Source organism: Malurus melanocephalus, unplaced genomic scaffold (genome assembly GCF_030028575.1).
Source record: "Malurus melanocephalus ecotype Western Australia unplaced genomic scaffold, MMel_1.1 scaffold_0, whole genome shotgun sequence".
NCBI lineage: Eukaryota > Metazoa > Chordata > Aves > Passeriformes > Maluridae > Malurus > Malurus melanocephalus.
In genome coordinates this window covers 1,056,711-1,071,309 of record NW_026623232.1, presented here as the reverse complement: position 1 = coordinate 1,071,309, position 14,599 = coordinate 1,056,711, and the positions used below count along the sequence as shown (strand labels likewise).

The following is a 14,599-nucleotide window of genomic DNA, read 5'->3' as shown; positions in this document are numbered from 1 at the left end:
CAGTATCTCTTGTCTATGTGTTCCCTAGGTTGAATATCTATGGCATATGTTCTTTTCCTTCATCTTGTTGTATGTCTTTTACTCTTTCCTTCTTTATCCTAATGAAGCTGCTGATCTTTCACATTACTCAAATTTGCCAAGCCATTTACATTTCTTCGSTGATGTGTTTTGAAACCCTCTTATATTATTGATGTAATCTTTTTTGGAGATAAAATTGCCAGGACTGAAATCAGTTTAATGGAAAAGCGTACTAGTTATTTATATATATTCAGAATGATTCATTTCTTGTTCTTTGTTTACAACAAAATGTTTATTTTCATATTTGACTTACATACATTGAATCCTCACCCCTCCCAAACATATAGTTCCRTTTTAATGGAGGTACTGGAGACATGGTTTGATACAGTATCTCTAAATACTTTTACTTTCCAGGTCATGTAATTTTAGCATCCTGTGCCAAATACTAGTTTCGCTCATGCTAGCAAACATCTAACAACATTTTAAGGAAATATCTGTGTTTTCTATGGATTTAATGGGAGGACATTCAAATAATTCCCTGTGCTAGTTATTGACTGATTAATATCTGTGGAAATCTGGAAGCCTGTAGATTTTACTTTATCTCAGCAACAGCAGATGTGAAATTAATTGAGAAATTAATAGAGCCTTTAATGGCAGCCTTTAGCTCACCCAGTGAAATGTTATCTCCATTCATAGTCTATGTCTTTTCCTAAACTATATGCAATTTATAATTTTCTAAAGTAATTTCATTCATGAAAATAATTGAAATGGGGAAACTTTGTGTTCTTTTTAATGCAGACACTGGTATGTGTTACATGTGAAAGGTACTCTTCAGGAACAGTCTTGTCCTTTCTTGAGGGTTCTCTCCCACAATATTCTCTTGCTTCTTTTATTGGTTTTACCATCCAGAAAATCACTGACAATTTAATCTGAAAAGTTTGTTTGGTGTCATTCTGTTACTGAAGATGACAAATTAGAGTCCTGCCTATTAYTATTAATTAAAAATAAGAAGTGGTACAAAGATAAACAACAGCAGATTGAATTGCAAATTTACAGTTTGTGGGAAACCCGTGTACATGATCAAATGATTTGACAGAATTGAGGCTTAATTGAGGATTATCAGCAATGGCACAGCATAGTTTGGACACCTCTATCCTAAATCCCCTCTAGTTCTGGGAGGTGTATAAGCAGACTGAGCCTCATTTTCCAGATGTGAAACTCCTCAAGATGAGGTAGTGCTGGAGCTCCTCATATTGTTATGTGGTTTGCTGCCTAAAGGTAGGGGTCATATTATGAGATGGAAGAGAAGGACATTTCAGGATTGCACAGGTTTTACAATGACATATTTAGGGGAGGAACTAATGGCAGATATATGTTATCAATTATATTCTGTGTGCAATCTACAGTTGACTCATAATTCAGAGAATTTTTTCTTCATTACTGTTTCTGCAGAGTTACAGTAGACTGAAGATGGAGTAACTTGCTGATATAATGGCTACTGCTTTGACAGACACTTTGACACACCCTCCAGTGTGAGGGTGATGATGGAATAGCTTTAGTATCACCTTTACATTCAAGGCTGTCTGCAAACAAATGGTTTTCCCTTTATGCACTCTACATTCAGTCACTGTTAGAGTGAGGGTAATTAAAAATTATTTAAAAAACTATTAATTTTTGAAACTTTTGTGGGTCATTTTCAAAGTGTTTTGTGCAGGCAGTCTGAGATTTTATTCAAGTTTTGAAATTAGAGACTTGCCTAGTAACAACAAAGTATCAGTGCTTTCTTGGCAGTGCTGATATGGGAGCATTAATGTTGTTTTAAGACTCTGCCTGTGAGTATAGCATATAGTTTATATTTAGAAAGAAAATCCTACAGGGATTCCATAAATCTGCAAAATGGTCAGACTTTCATGCTTGTAACAGTCCACTGCACAGAAGCATTCCTATGTATGACTCAGAAATAAAAATGCTAGGTCAGCTTCACGTTAACAAGCTAGACATTTACTTTAAATGTGTTTTTTTTCTTTATTATGGATGAAGTTTTTATTTTTGACACTGCTTATTGATCTATCCTCATTTGTTCTTTGTAATGCTAGTGACTTTTACATAATAACAAAGGAAAATCAACCTGTTTTCCTTTTAATGAAAAGAAAATGTTTCATCTTAGACACTCAGATTGAGGCAGCTTCTTTTTAAGATTTGTGGGAAGGTGAGCTTTGGTATGATTTAGTAGTAAAGCACCAGTAGTTGTAACTTCAATAACAATATGTGTTTTTGTGATAGTATTGTGAAGTAATAGTAGAAAAGAATTCATCATTCCAGATGCAGAGAAAGGCATAACTATGTTGCTACATATCTTGGCAGTCAAGTAACATCTTGTGTGTTCTTTCATGGCCAAAGGTTCACACCTTTGAATTGAATTTCATTAAAAAATGAAATGTTAAATGTTCAAATGGAGTATATACTGAGACCTATAACTAATTAGATTTTTCTAAAGCTGAACCCGCTTATGTCTGGCACAAAAATTGCAATGAAACCTTTTAACAAGCAATATAGAGTGAGGACTCCTATTAGAACCTGTTTGCAGGTTGCATACAACCAGTATTAAAAAACCAAAGAGCTGTAATCCTCTGGCTCTCTCCATACAGGCACATAGGTACATGCACAGAGCCAGAGAGGAGAAGCTTGATGATCTTGGTTGAAATGCGTCTTGAACATTTGGGTAGTTTTTGTTATAATTATTTATCCTATGCCTGCTAACCATGAAGGAATTCAGGTTCATGCATAGCAAGCATGTATAAACAATCTGCTGTTGCCACCTGGAAAGTGCAGAACTTGCATTATTTTGAAATGCCAGCACACCAGCACTCTGTTCTTTTACTGTGTTCTTGAACACATTCTGAGGCTTAAGAAAGCAAGGAAAGAACTGTTCAGTCCTTAGATAAATCTGTCTTCCTTTTTGCAGTCTTCAAGTACTCAATTATTTTCAAAGTATTTGATCAATTTATAGATGTATATATACCTTTATTTACACTGCCTATGTCTGTTATTCCTGGTTTCAGTTACAAAGAACATTTTGAAAAACTACATCAGAAAAATCTATATTCTTGGATTTGGTATTCCTTACTTTAAAAAAAAAAAAGTTTTACAGTTTGAATTTATTTAGTGACTGACTAAACTGCATGTAAAATGCAAACTGGACTTTTTCAGTATGACACAATTCTCAAATGTCTTTCATGTTTCTGTATCTCATTTAGAAAGTTTGTATAGTATCTAACTGATGAATACAACTGATTTACAAATGACACAAACTAATATCAGCATAAAAACCATTTTCTGTATTTCTTAGAAATTTGCACCATCTAAAAACTAGATTGCAACTTTAAAAATTGTGTTTCATGACACTAGCCATAGTATCTGTATCCGAGTTTTTGTTTTAGCTTTTCATTATGATAGTTGTACAAAAAATGGAAAGGCCATTCATGAAAATGCAGTTTAATTTTAGCTAAAGAGGAAATTAACAAATTACAAACAAATAAGGGCTGCAGAGATAAATAATGCACCATTCTTGGCAAAATGGTGATCTTAATTTCATGTAGGCAATTTCCCCTGTATTAAAACATTCACAGCTATTAGATTCAAAATGATGAGAAACAAAAAAAAAATCATGCACTTAGTAGAGTGTGCTTGAGGTTTGTGCCAGAGCTTGGTTTAATTTAAAAGTCTCAGCTTATTTCTATATACATGGAGCAAGCTGGGACACAAACAGTGTGAATGAGGATGTGCATTTTGCCTTACTGCAGGTCTGTGACTGCATATTAAGTTTATATAGAAAGAATCAAGACACTGTTCATGCTATGTCTGTGTTACTTGCTCTGATTTACACATATGATAAGATATAGAGAATGCATCTCCACTGCTACTACAGTGTCTAGAACATTGTTGTATCATTGGCACTCAGAGGTTTGATCTAATATATTTAATTTCAAATGAATATATTTAAATGGGAGTAAAAACATTACCAATGAGAATACTGGTATGCCAAAGTAGTTAGAGTTTTACAGAATCTCATTAAARGTACAACTTATCAACCTTTCCTTTAGTGGCACTAAAGAAATGGATTTCACAAAGGAGCCCCTGTGTTCCACAGAAGTTGAACACTAAACTTAAACAAGATTATCCTCTTCAGATGGTTTCCTTATTCCAGCAGTGGTCAAACTCATTTTGTGCTCTGAGAGAGAATGAGCAGCAGCAGGATGCTGTTCTGCCAGGGTGATGAACCAGGCCAGGGGCAGTGGGGCAATGGCCTGACAGACAGGATCCACATTACCTGAACAAGGAGGGCAGAGCAGGGCTGGGGACAGCCAGCCAACAGTTTGGACAGCAGGCCAGTCCAGAAGCAGTAAGGCAGGTTCAGGGTCACGCCAGGCAGTGCTGGCCAGCAGCTCAGGGTCAGGTCAGTGAGACATTTGGCTGGGCATCCGCAYGGACGCTGCGCACCCCAGAAAGGGAACGAGGGCAATTGCCCAGATTTAGTGCAGCTCCTGAGTGCAAGGGAATGGCCTCTGCTAAGGCTTCCCACAGCTCCTCCTCAAACAGCTCTCTGAATCAGGGCTGCACAGCTGCGCTGCTGTCAGTGCTGGCCCTGAGTCCAAGCAGCAAAAACCCCATGAAGGGGCTCTGGCACCAGCTTCCTCCAGTTCATCCTTTCTCATTCTGTGATTGCAGCCAGGAAGTGGGAAACCACAGATCTCACAGATTTGGGCACTGCTCAGAGGGTGATTTGTTGCCCCACTGAAGTGAGCATTCACACTCTGTCGTTATTTCCCTTAGTGATCTCACGTACCTATTAAATGGGATGTGACACTTTATATGGTCTGTACAAGTACATCAGATAGTGTGAGAATATATTTTAAAGTCTCCTTATTATCTTTCTATGAACATTTGGCTATTGTGCTGGTTTTGGCTGACYTAGAGTTAATTTTCTTCATGCTGGTTAGTATGGGACTGTGTTCTGGATTTGTGCTGAACACTGGGATGATAATATAGAGATGTATTTGTTATTGCTGAGCAGGGCTCACACAGAGCCACTTTCCTGCTTTTTGTAAAGTCAGGCTAGAGAGGAAGTTGGGGGTTTTGTGGCAGGTTGGGAGGAGGTGCAGCAGGGACAGAYGACCCCATCTGACCAAAGGGATATTCCTGACCATATGATATCATGTTTTGTATATAGAGTCAGGGGAAGAAGGAGGAAGGGGGAGATGTTTGGAGTGATGGTGTTTGTGTTCCCAAGTYACCGTTACATGTGATGGGGCCCTGCTCTCCTGGGGATGGCTGAACACCTGCCTGCCCACGGTGAATTAATTCCTTTTTCTGCTTTGCTTGTGTCTGCAGCTTTCGCTTCCCCTGTTAATCGGGCTTTAACTCAACCCATGAGTTTTCCAGCTTTTACCCTTCTGATTTTTTCCCTGATCACACTGGTGCGGGCGTGAGCAAGTGGATGTGTGGGGCTTGGTTCTGGGTGGGGTTAAACCATGACACTATTGAACTGGCTGTCTCTAGACCAAAGGTTCAACTTTATTTCAAGCTGAAAGATGGCATTAACTACACACAAATCCTGTTCAATTTTGTCAGTCTATTTCCCTCCTAAAGTACACATAAATTAAAAAAAAATACAAGTAAGTGTAATATCTATCTATTTTTTTAGGGTTCTTGCCTTCCAATGCTTAGAATTTTTTAARAATAGAGTAGAGGTGTGATCTGTGCAACCTAAGAGCTTTTATTTTAAATGCGTTGTGCACACTGGTAAAATATTATGATGAATTTGAATATAACTTGTTCTGTAAAATCTACTCTGCCTCTAAAATTCAAGAGGTCCTATACTAATATTTCATTCATTAAAAAGTTATTACAGCCTGTCTCTTAATTTCTGTACAAGATACTGAAACGCTAGAGTAATTATGATTTTATCATATGTGCTGTTATATAAGTAATTTCACTCCTCTCTGCAGCCCATTAATCATCTTCTCAATTCTACAAATCAGTATAACACTAAGAGCACTAGGGTCAAACTCACCTGAAAAAGGCAGATATAAGTATCACATAAATCTTGGCAATTTGAAGTGACACCCATAGCTCAGGGCATTAGCACTGGATTAGAGTTACAATATAAATGTTKATGCTGTTTTGCAGTGTAATGCAGACAAGAGAACACAATCAAAGCTTTCACAGACATAAACAGACATCACACACTGTAATTATATTTGTCTGCAAGATTATAATAATCATAGATGGCAGGTATTATAAGCCAGTTCCTTTTGTCTGGTTAACCCATTCAGTATACTTATCTTACTCCAAAAGCAATTTCCATTAATGGRACATTTATATATATATATATGAAGTTTTGGGATAGGGAGGATATTGCCAATGTGTCCCCATTTCCAACCTCCCTGCAAAAGAAATAATGGTGAAAAGAACCTCAAGGCATTTATGCAATAGCCAGTGTGTGTTGATGTCCTTGCTAGCCCAGACTGCTTCCTTCATGCTGCTGAACATGGGGCACAGCCTCATCAGCTGAACCCCTGCGAGAGAAACGTCTCTAGCAGAGAACATTACACAGGGAAGTGTTYCCCCTTCCAGTTTATACTGAAGATTAATCATCTCTCCAAACTTAATGTCAGAGGTTGACTATTTTGCTTGAACAGCAAATTAGTCAGGAGACTGATTAAAGCCTCTGTTTGTCGTGAATGAATTGTTAAAAGGCAAATCAGTCCCTTTTAAAGGCCATTTCCTGCCCTGAGTCATTCACATAGGACTCACATTGAATTTAAGGAGAATTCAACACACTTATCCAAGGGCAGAATTCATCCCACGGTTTAAAGGCTGTGAACTTTTGAAATCCTTAAAAACAGCTTATATACAGTAGAAACTGCATTCACCTCAATATAATGCCTGCTGCCTGGAACATTAAGAATGTTTACAAATGTTGAATTTTGGCTGAAAACACAAAAAAATATTACATTTTAAGTCTAATTGATGTATGAACACAGAGCATTAAAAGAATCTGTTTTAAAAAAGGAATTCTTAATAATAGTCATGTGCTATTACTAAAAATCTTTTGACTATAGTGAAAGAAATTTGAATTTATCATTGATATAGTACTCATAATTTCAACAGGAAAGACGTGTATTATCAAAGTTATCACATTGAACAAGTGATATACACACACTTACTTTATTTTGGACATGCAATACTGGTTATTTGTCATCCTGAAAAGGAAAACAAAACATATATTTTMCGGAGCATAACAGCCAAGTTTCAGTTCATATTTGTAAGGAAAATAACACTTTACTCCATATATATGAAGAAGAGAACATAATAAYCATTGCAAATATTAATGTGGCTTCATACTTTAAAAATGGGTAATAAATATTTTTTCAAAACTATTTCATCACTCAGTGATTGAACACAATGCTATTATTAAGGAAGTTAAATTTGATATATTTTCCTATTGATCTGTTAATTTTCATGTCCTTAGTTGGCACTGAGGTATAACAAAAACACAAGAATTTRTCTATAGATATCTGTACACATGCTCTTTTAAACAGATTATTTTTAGGGATTTCAGGTGAAAAGGGGTTCCACATATCAAGAAACATGTGTATCAAGAAACACATGGAAAACAGCAGAAGTAACTCTTAAGATTAGGAAGCAGAGGTTAAGATTTCTCTCAGTCAGTCTTTCTCTTAGAACCAAGACCAATTGTATGCCAATATAAAAGGCTTCTTAGAGATGACTCCTGTTAAAATCCCTTTCAGAGCAAGTAACTTGCCATCTGAGCCAAGCTGTATTTCTTTCTTGCACTGCTGGCCTSCTTGGCAGTCCTTACATTGAGGGCAGGCAGCTGCTATTATCTGTTCAACTCATGGAAGACAAGTTAACCCTACACTCACTGGGCATTTACAAATGATCACAGAATAAAAAGAGTGTATCTCAGCTATTGCTTCATTGTGAGGTTCTGATATCACCACCCAAAGCAAATATCCCATGCTTTTCTGAAAATTCAGTATTAGGTAACTCATTACCCACCCCTGGTTAAAATATGTGGAYGATTCATGAAATCATTAAATTTATCTGTGTTCCAAAAATGCGATCCTGTCTTTCAGACCCACTGCAAGGATAGAGATCAGCTGAGCTGAAATCCTGAATCTGGATTTTTCACAAAAAGAACAGATTTGAGCTATTGTCTAGGCAGTCTGCTACCACTCACTTCTCTGTACTCTACATTCTGGTGGCTGAATATCAGCCCTTTCTCTGCCTGTRTTTTGTACAGAAGTAAAGTGGTGGTCCTGGTTTTCTCCTACAGTTATAGTACAGAAAACAGTAAGAAGCTAACTGCTAGGAACTATAATAGAATTTTCATTCTTTTCCATTTCTATTCCAGCTCTACCATTCCTGCTCATGGAATTGCATTTATTACCACTGCTGTAATAACACTATTACTACTGCTGTAAAACACTGTTTGCCAAACTTCTATTTCATCCATGTTGTTTGTTTGCATAATCATAGTATTTTAYAGCATATGAACTACTTAACTGTATTTTAATGGAAGTATTTAACTGTATAGGAGAGTTTCTCATAACTATACCTGAACATAAGATGATATTGAAAACTGATAAATATACGAATATTTCAAAATAGCAAAAAAAGTCACCTCTTTCAGTTACAATACAAGATACCAGCTGCTTAAATTCATATTTGTCCTTCTGCTTAATTTTCTTCTGTGTTATGACAGTTTGTGATAAGTAAATACAAGCATTTTCTGTTAAATGTAAAACTTTCATCCTTAAAGACATAAGACCTCTCAGGTACAAAGATTTTAAAAACAGTGTATTATTTTCTGCTCTTCAGAAATGTGCCTACCAAGAAGGAATACTTATAGAGTAGAAATTGGTACAGACAATTAAAAGGTGCAATGACTTTCAGACATATTTAGCAAACTGCAGCTGTACATAAAATGTGCCACACATTCATCAGGCCAGTAAATTCAAAACGAGCTTTTATGATTCAGCCTTATTTCACGCAAAAGAGACTGATATGAATGAACAGACTTTGAGAAAACTAGCAAGAATCTTATCAAGTCCAACAAAGACAAATGTAAGGTCTTGCACCTTGGGAAATGTAATCCAGGAGTGCAGCACAGGCTGGGATCTACTGGTCTGGGATGAATTTCAGTGGAAAATGGCCAGTGTTCTGGTGGACAACAGATTCAATATGAGTGAAGTGAACAGTGAACTGCTGTGCAAAAGGAAACCAGCAGGGTGCTGGGTTGAATCAACAAGGACATCATCATCAGAGATGAGGAAGTAATTGTCCCACTCTGCTCAGTGATTTTCAGGCCACACTTGGAATACTATGTTCAGTTTTGGTCCCTGCTGTACAAAAAAGATGTGGACTGGCTGGAGATGGCCAAGAGGAGTGCCACAAAGATGGGGAGCCTGTCATATGTGGAAAGGCTGAGAGAAGTGGGGTTTCTCAGCCTTGAGAAAAGACACAGGGAAGACCTTATCATCATACTCCAGTATTTAAGAGGTGGCTAAAAACAAGACAGAGACTGTTTTTTTCTTACAAGGAGTCATATAGAAAAATCAAGGCAAGATGCCTAGGGAGATTTCAGTTTGACACAAGTAAAATTGTTCACTGTGAGAAAAAATCAGGCATTGGAATAATCTCCCCAGGGAAATTATGGATTTCCTAGCATCGGACACTTTTAAAATTTGGCTGGACAAGATGCTGGGCCATCTTGTCTACACWGCAGTTTTGCCAAGAAAGGTTGGACTAGATGGCCCTTGATGTTTCTTCCAACCTGGTTCTATTATTAAGTTAWGGTTGTGTATGGAAAAGCTGCGCATTATTTCTTTCTTGGTAATTCCAAGGGCTATTACTGAAATACTCTTCAGCTGAAGCCTAGATGGAKAATATGAAAGAAGCAACTGGATTTCTGAAAAGCAAATTATGCATTTTCTTAGAATAATATAAAGGCCTCAACACTCAAAATTCTGGTTGGCATRCAACACTTTGCAACTGATTTCTGAAAATGAAAGTAGCATGTTTGATTTATTTTTTAAGGTATTWAAGGAGACATTCTCACAGCACTCATTTAACCAGTAATACATTTCCTGGTTCATAATATTTTTGGCTATAATCCTAACTTGCATCTGTTTAAGCTAGATCATGGGGTTAGCCTTCCAAATCTTGAAAAATGCAACATGACATGAATAGGAGAGACTCCAAATTGAATATAATATCAAATGTTTATCATAATCATATGGAATTTGATGAAAGTGGCTTGATATTATTACATATATTATTTAATTGATAATGAAAAATATATTTCTGTTCTTGTTTGTAGAAAAAAGAAATGAATACAAGTGCAATGGAAGGCAGAGTGAGCTCCATCTAAATTAATAAAAAATGGARCACAAGGCTGTTATTTTATTTGTCTTGGATGTGGCTACATGACTGCTGATTAAGTTACACTGCTCAAAACAAGGCAAAACATCAAAACATGTAAGTGCTTGAATATATCCAATGACATTTCATAAAGCTTTCAAGGATGCAGCTAATTTTAGCACAGTATGCAAAGCCAAGAAGACTTGAGTAGCAAAAGAAGACTTGGCTAGAAAACACTTGCAGGATTCAAAGGGATCTGAAAATAATGTCTATATTTTCAGGTGTGTTTTGATATCCCTCCTCTATWAATTCTTATTCAGATATTAGTTTTKCATGAAAAAACGGKKTTTATCCTGTCCTTGAGAAGACAGGACATTCTAAGAATCCCTCTGAAGAAGGCCCCAATGGGGACATACAAATTTAGTCTCTCATTTCTCACTTCTGATCCATTTAGGAAGAAAGAATGTCTATTGGGCAAAATATGAAGCAAAATGGAAACAGAAAATACATTAAAATAAAAGAAWAAATAAAGAATTTAAAAGCCACAGAAGCAGAAATTTGGTGAACAAAGAGAAATGGTAGCTTGTGTCAGTGGCTCTAGGAAGCAACAGGGAAAATATAAATCCATGCATGGTCTGATTGCAAGAAGGGCAAGTCCCAACACACAAAGCAAAATCTCCATGAACTGACAATTTCCTAACGGGTTTGGGATGAAAACTGGAGTCATTCTTGAAATTTAGGTAACTAACATGCAAACATGTAGTTCATACATACAAGATAATGTTATTGTATCTTGTTTTTAGTACACTACACTTAAAAACCACAAAGGTTTTACAACCACATTTTCAAACTTAATTCCCTGAAACATTAGGAAAGATGTTTGTTTTCTCTTTGTGAAGGGCACCCATCGTTTTTTTCTGCCAGATCCCAGCCTTCCTTCTCATCCATCCATCCACCAATGCTTTTTAAGCAGCACAAATGCAGAAGTCAGAGCAGACACTCAAGATTTGCCCCTAAGCGCTGAAGATAGCATTGCAGCTGAACTGTGCAGCTATAGCATTTTTGAGGTAATCACTGTGTTTAAATTTATCTTTGTTAATGAATAAAGACAATAGCCTGGCAGATGGGACAAATCCACTTCATAGTTTAATGAGAAAATGCATATATGTATACATAACCTGATGTTATAAATGCTGAAATGCATCCACATGTGTATTATTGAAGTATGTCTAGGAGAAGCTGGTCAAACACTTCAAGACAATGTTTATAAATACTTGTTCAGTTTTTGAACAGCTATTTAAATTAACCATGCTTATGCACCTCATAAGCTGTTTTTGAGCMCTCGTGGTCCCATCAGCATTCTGGAAGTACTATTCTTGAGAAAAAAATAAAGAAAAGAATGGTGAAGAGTTAGTAGTATAATTTGTTTCATTATCAGTAATTTCTGTTAAAAATGTAGACATGTAATAATAGTGTAGAAACAAGCTATTTTTACAGTATTTTTGCCACACACCCCAAAACATAAACAACTCATTAGCAGCCTTAGCTTAAACTTTGCTGGTATAAATTGTTGTTCAAGTGTTTTTAATGACAAAGAATTTCAAACACCTCAATATCCASTCTTTATGACTGTCTAGGTTGTACTCAGTTGAACAACAAGAAAAAAATAGCAAGAGTGACTATGCCACTATTGTGCTAACAAAGCCCTCGGGTTAATAGAGCCTGTTTTGACCTTATGGCACAAATTAACACTAACTCAGGGTTCCTTTAATTTAGGCCACCCTGCAATAGCCTCTGGCAGTCAGAGATTATTGGATGAAAGCAAAACAGTTTGCTGTGAACAAAGGTTCAGGAGACCTTCATTCAATTCTTGATGACAYCATAGAATCTTTGGGTGATACCAGGAAATATTAAACTATCTGTGTTGCCAGCAGCTGTATGACAAAACAGTAGTAGCATTTACATASTGTATAAATGTGCTATGAAATTAAATTAGCACATTTTTGGAAACTTCCTGCATGAACCCTTGGAAGTCCACTAAGAGCTTTGTCACTCTTTGGTTGTCTGTGGCACAAGAGTCCCTAACTCACAGCTGACTGCTCAGGCTTCAATACATGAAGGAATTTTGTTTCTACATGTCTTTTTAGCATGCAAATATAAGAAGACATCCACAACTGCCCATAAGAACCAGGTTGTTAAAAATCCCTGGGGTATATGCTTCCTTGAAATAATACATATATCTGAATAAAAGCCAAAAAAAGTATTCTGTGAATAGATTTGCACTTATGCATAAACTGTTTTTGTGGAATGAGACATCTCCAAAGTCCATCTTTTCTGATGTGCTGCAGTCAATATGCTATTCAGGGAAAACTTCTGTATGAAAGAACTTTAATATAATGKGTTGTGTGCAAATTCTGAAAAATATAAATGTGTATTTTAAACAGTGTTGTCATTTAGATTTTTATTTGATTACAAAACGGTCAGCTTTAGCATACTGAATTTTCTCTGCAGTGAACTAATTGCTTTTTTTCTAGTAATACAAAAATTAATTACAAAGTTTTGAATTTCATAATTTTTCATTGAGTTTTAAAGCAAATTCTCACAGATACCTCATCACACCTTATATGCATGAATTACATAAAAATGGAATGAAAATTTGCCTAACATTTTTCTACAGATTGACAAGTTATCCTTACTTGTTTAGCACATACCCTATTAAATATAGCCAGAACCTCTGAAGGTAATTTTCTTACTACCTATATTTTCTGAAAAAAGTAGCACATCATATTATGTGGACAGACAAAAAGTAATAACTGAGTTCTAAAAAACTAGCGAGGATACATCATGTACCTAATGCAAAGAAAACAGAAGAGGTGATGTTCTCAGGTATATAAAATATTTATGGGCTGACTGTAACATTGGCAGTAGTGACTGGTTGCACTCAAAATGCTTTAGACTTCGTTTGATTATTTGGTTGACATATGTCCATAATTCTACGCACTGGTATCTAGAATACTGTGGAACTTTCACTTTAACATAAGGTTGGRAATCTTTTTGTCTTTTTATCTTGCAGAGAAATATATAAAATATTTTCTGGGGCTAATTCCATGCAGTGTCTCTCTCATGGTTAAGAAGCAGGCAAATGGACAACCAAGGAAAATCTGGGTTTAAGTTTTGACATACTATTTTTAAAGTTTGATTTGAAGATTTTTGAACCCATTATCAGTTTATGAATACTTACGCAAAGAATTTTGTGACCTTGTCTATACCAAAGTAATGTTTGTCTGATTTCACCAAAAGTAGTCTAATCTCCAGTAAAAATTGGAAGGGTATATGTGTGCATACCTGCATGCACGTGAAAGTTGATTTCAGTTTTATGCTTCAAATTTCTTCCCTGCAACAACTGAAATCACAGATGTTGCTTTGTAGTTTCTTTATTTGTCACATTATACAAAACAAGAAAAAAAAAAAAAAGTTTAACCAATCCTTCTTTCTTCAGTTACTACAGCTCAGCAATATTATTTATTAACCCTTGCAGGTTTTACCCTGGAATGTCTTATATTTTAAGAAAATAGCTTAAAAGAAATTGAAACTGTTATATATCTATATATACCTAGGCAGAGCAACATTTTAAATGAAAAAGAATGATAATACACAACATGAATGATGTTTTATAAGCAGCCATTAATGCTCTATATCAAGAACAATAACTTCATTATTATTTATAATTTATGTTTTGCCGTAAGTGTACATAGGCATCAAAGTCAAGGCTTGTAGAATAATTAATGAACCAAACAATAAATATTTTCAAAATGCTCAGAAGACCTAAGCTAACTCAAGTCCCAGCTGAGGAGGAAGGCAAGATCAGAGCAACTGGGGAGCTATGAGAAATCAAACATGCTATGAATGGGGCAGACAGAGCCCAAGTGCACAGCTGTTCTATGKGCTCACAAAAAGCTAATGCATGAAATAGTTAATCTTTCATTAAGRGTGTGTAATCAGTTGGCATGATTTGCTCAACACACAAGAAAATTGGTTACTGTTCCCTTGAGAGTGTAACTCCAAGCTTCAGCATTATCAGTCTTTGAGGAAACCTCAGCTCTCTAATTTTGTTTTAGATATAAAATATGGC

The 14,599-nt window shown here is 36.0% G+C and overlaps 1 long non-coding RNA gene across 1 annotated transcript in view; it reads left to right on the top strand.

Annotated features, from left to right (window-relative positions):
- LOC130577626 (uncharacterized) overlaps positions 1-10,578 on the top strand; it is a 54,443-nt gene extending 43,865 nt beyond the window's left edge. Inside the window, exon 3 of the long non-coding RNA XR_008965820.1 lies at positions 10,427-10,578. This is a non-coding gene — a long non-coding RNA (uncharacterized LOC130577626). The remainder of the gene's footprint in view (positions 1-10,426) is intronic.
- The last annotated feature ends 4,021 nt before the right edge of the window (positions 10,579-14,599 follow it).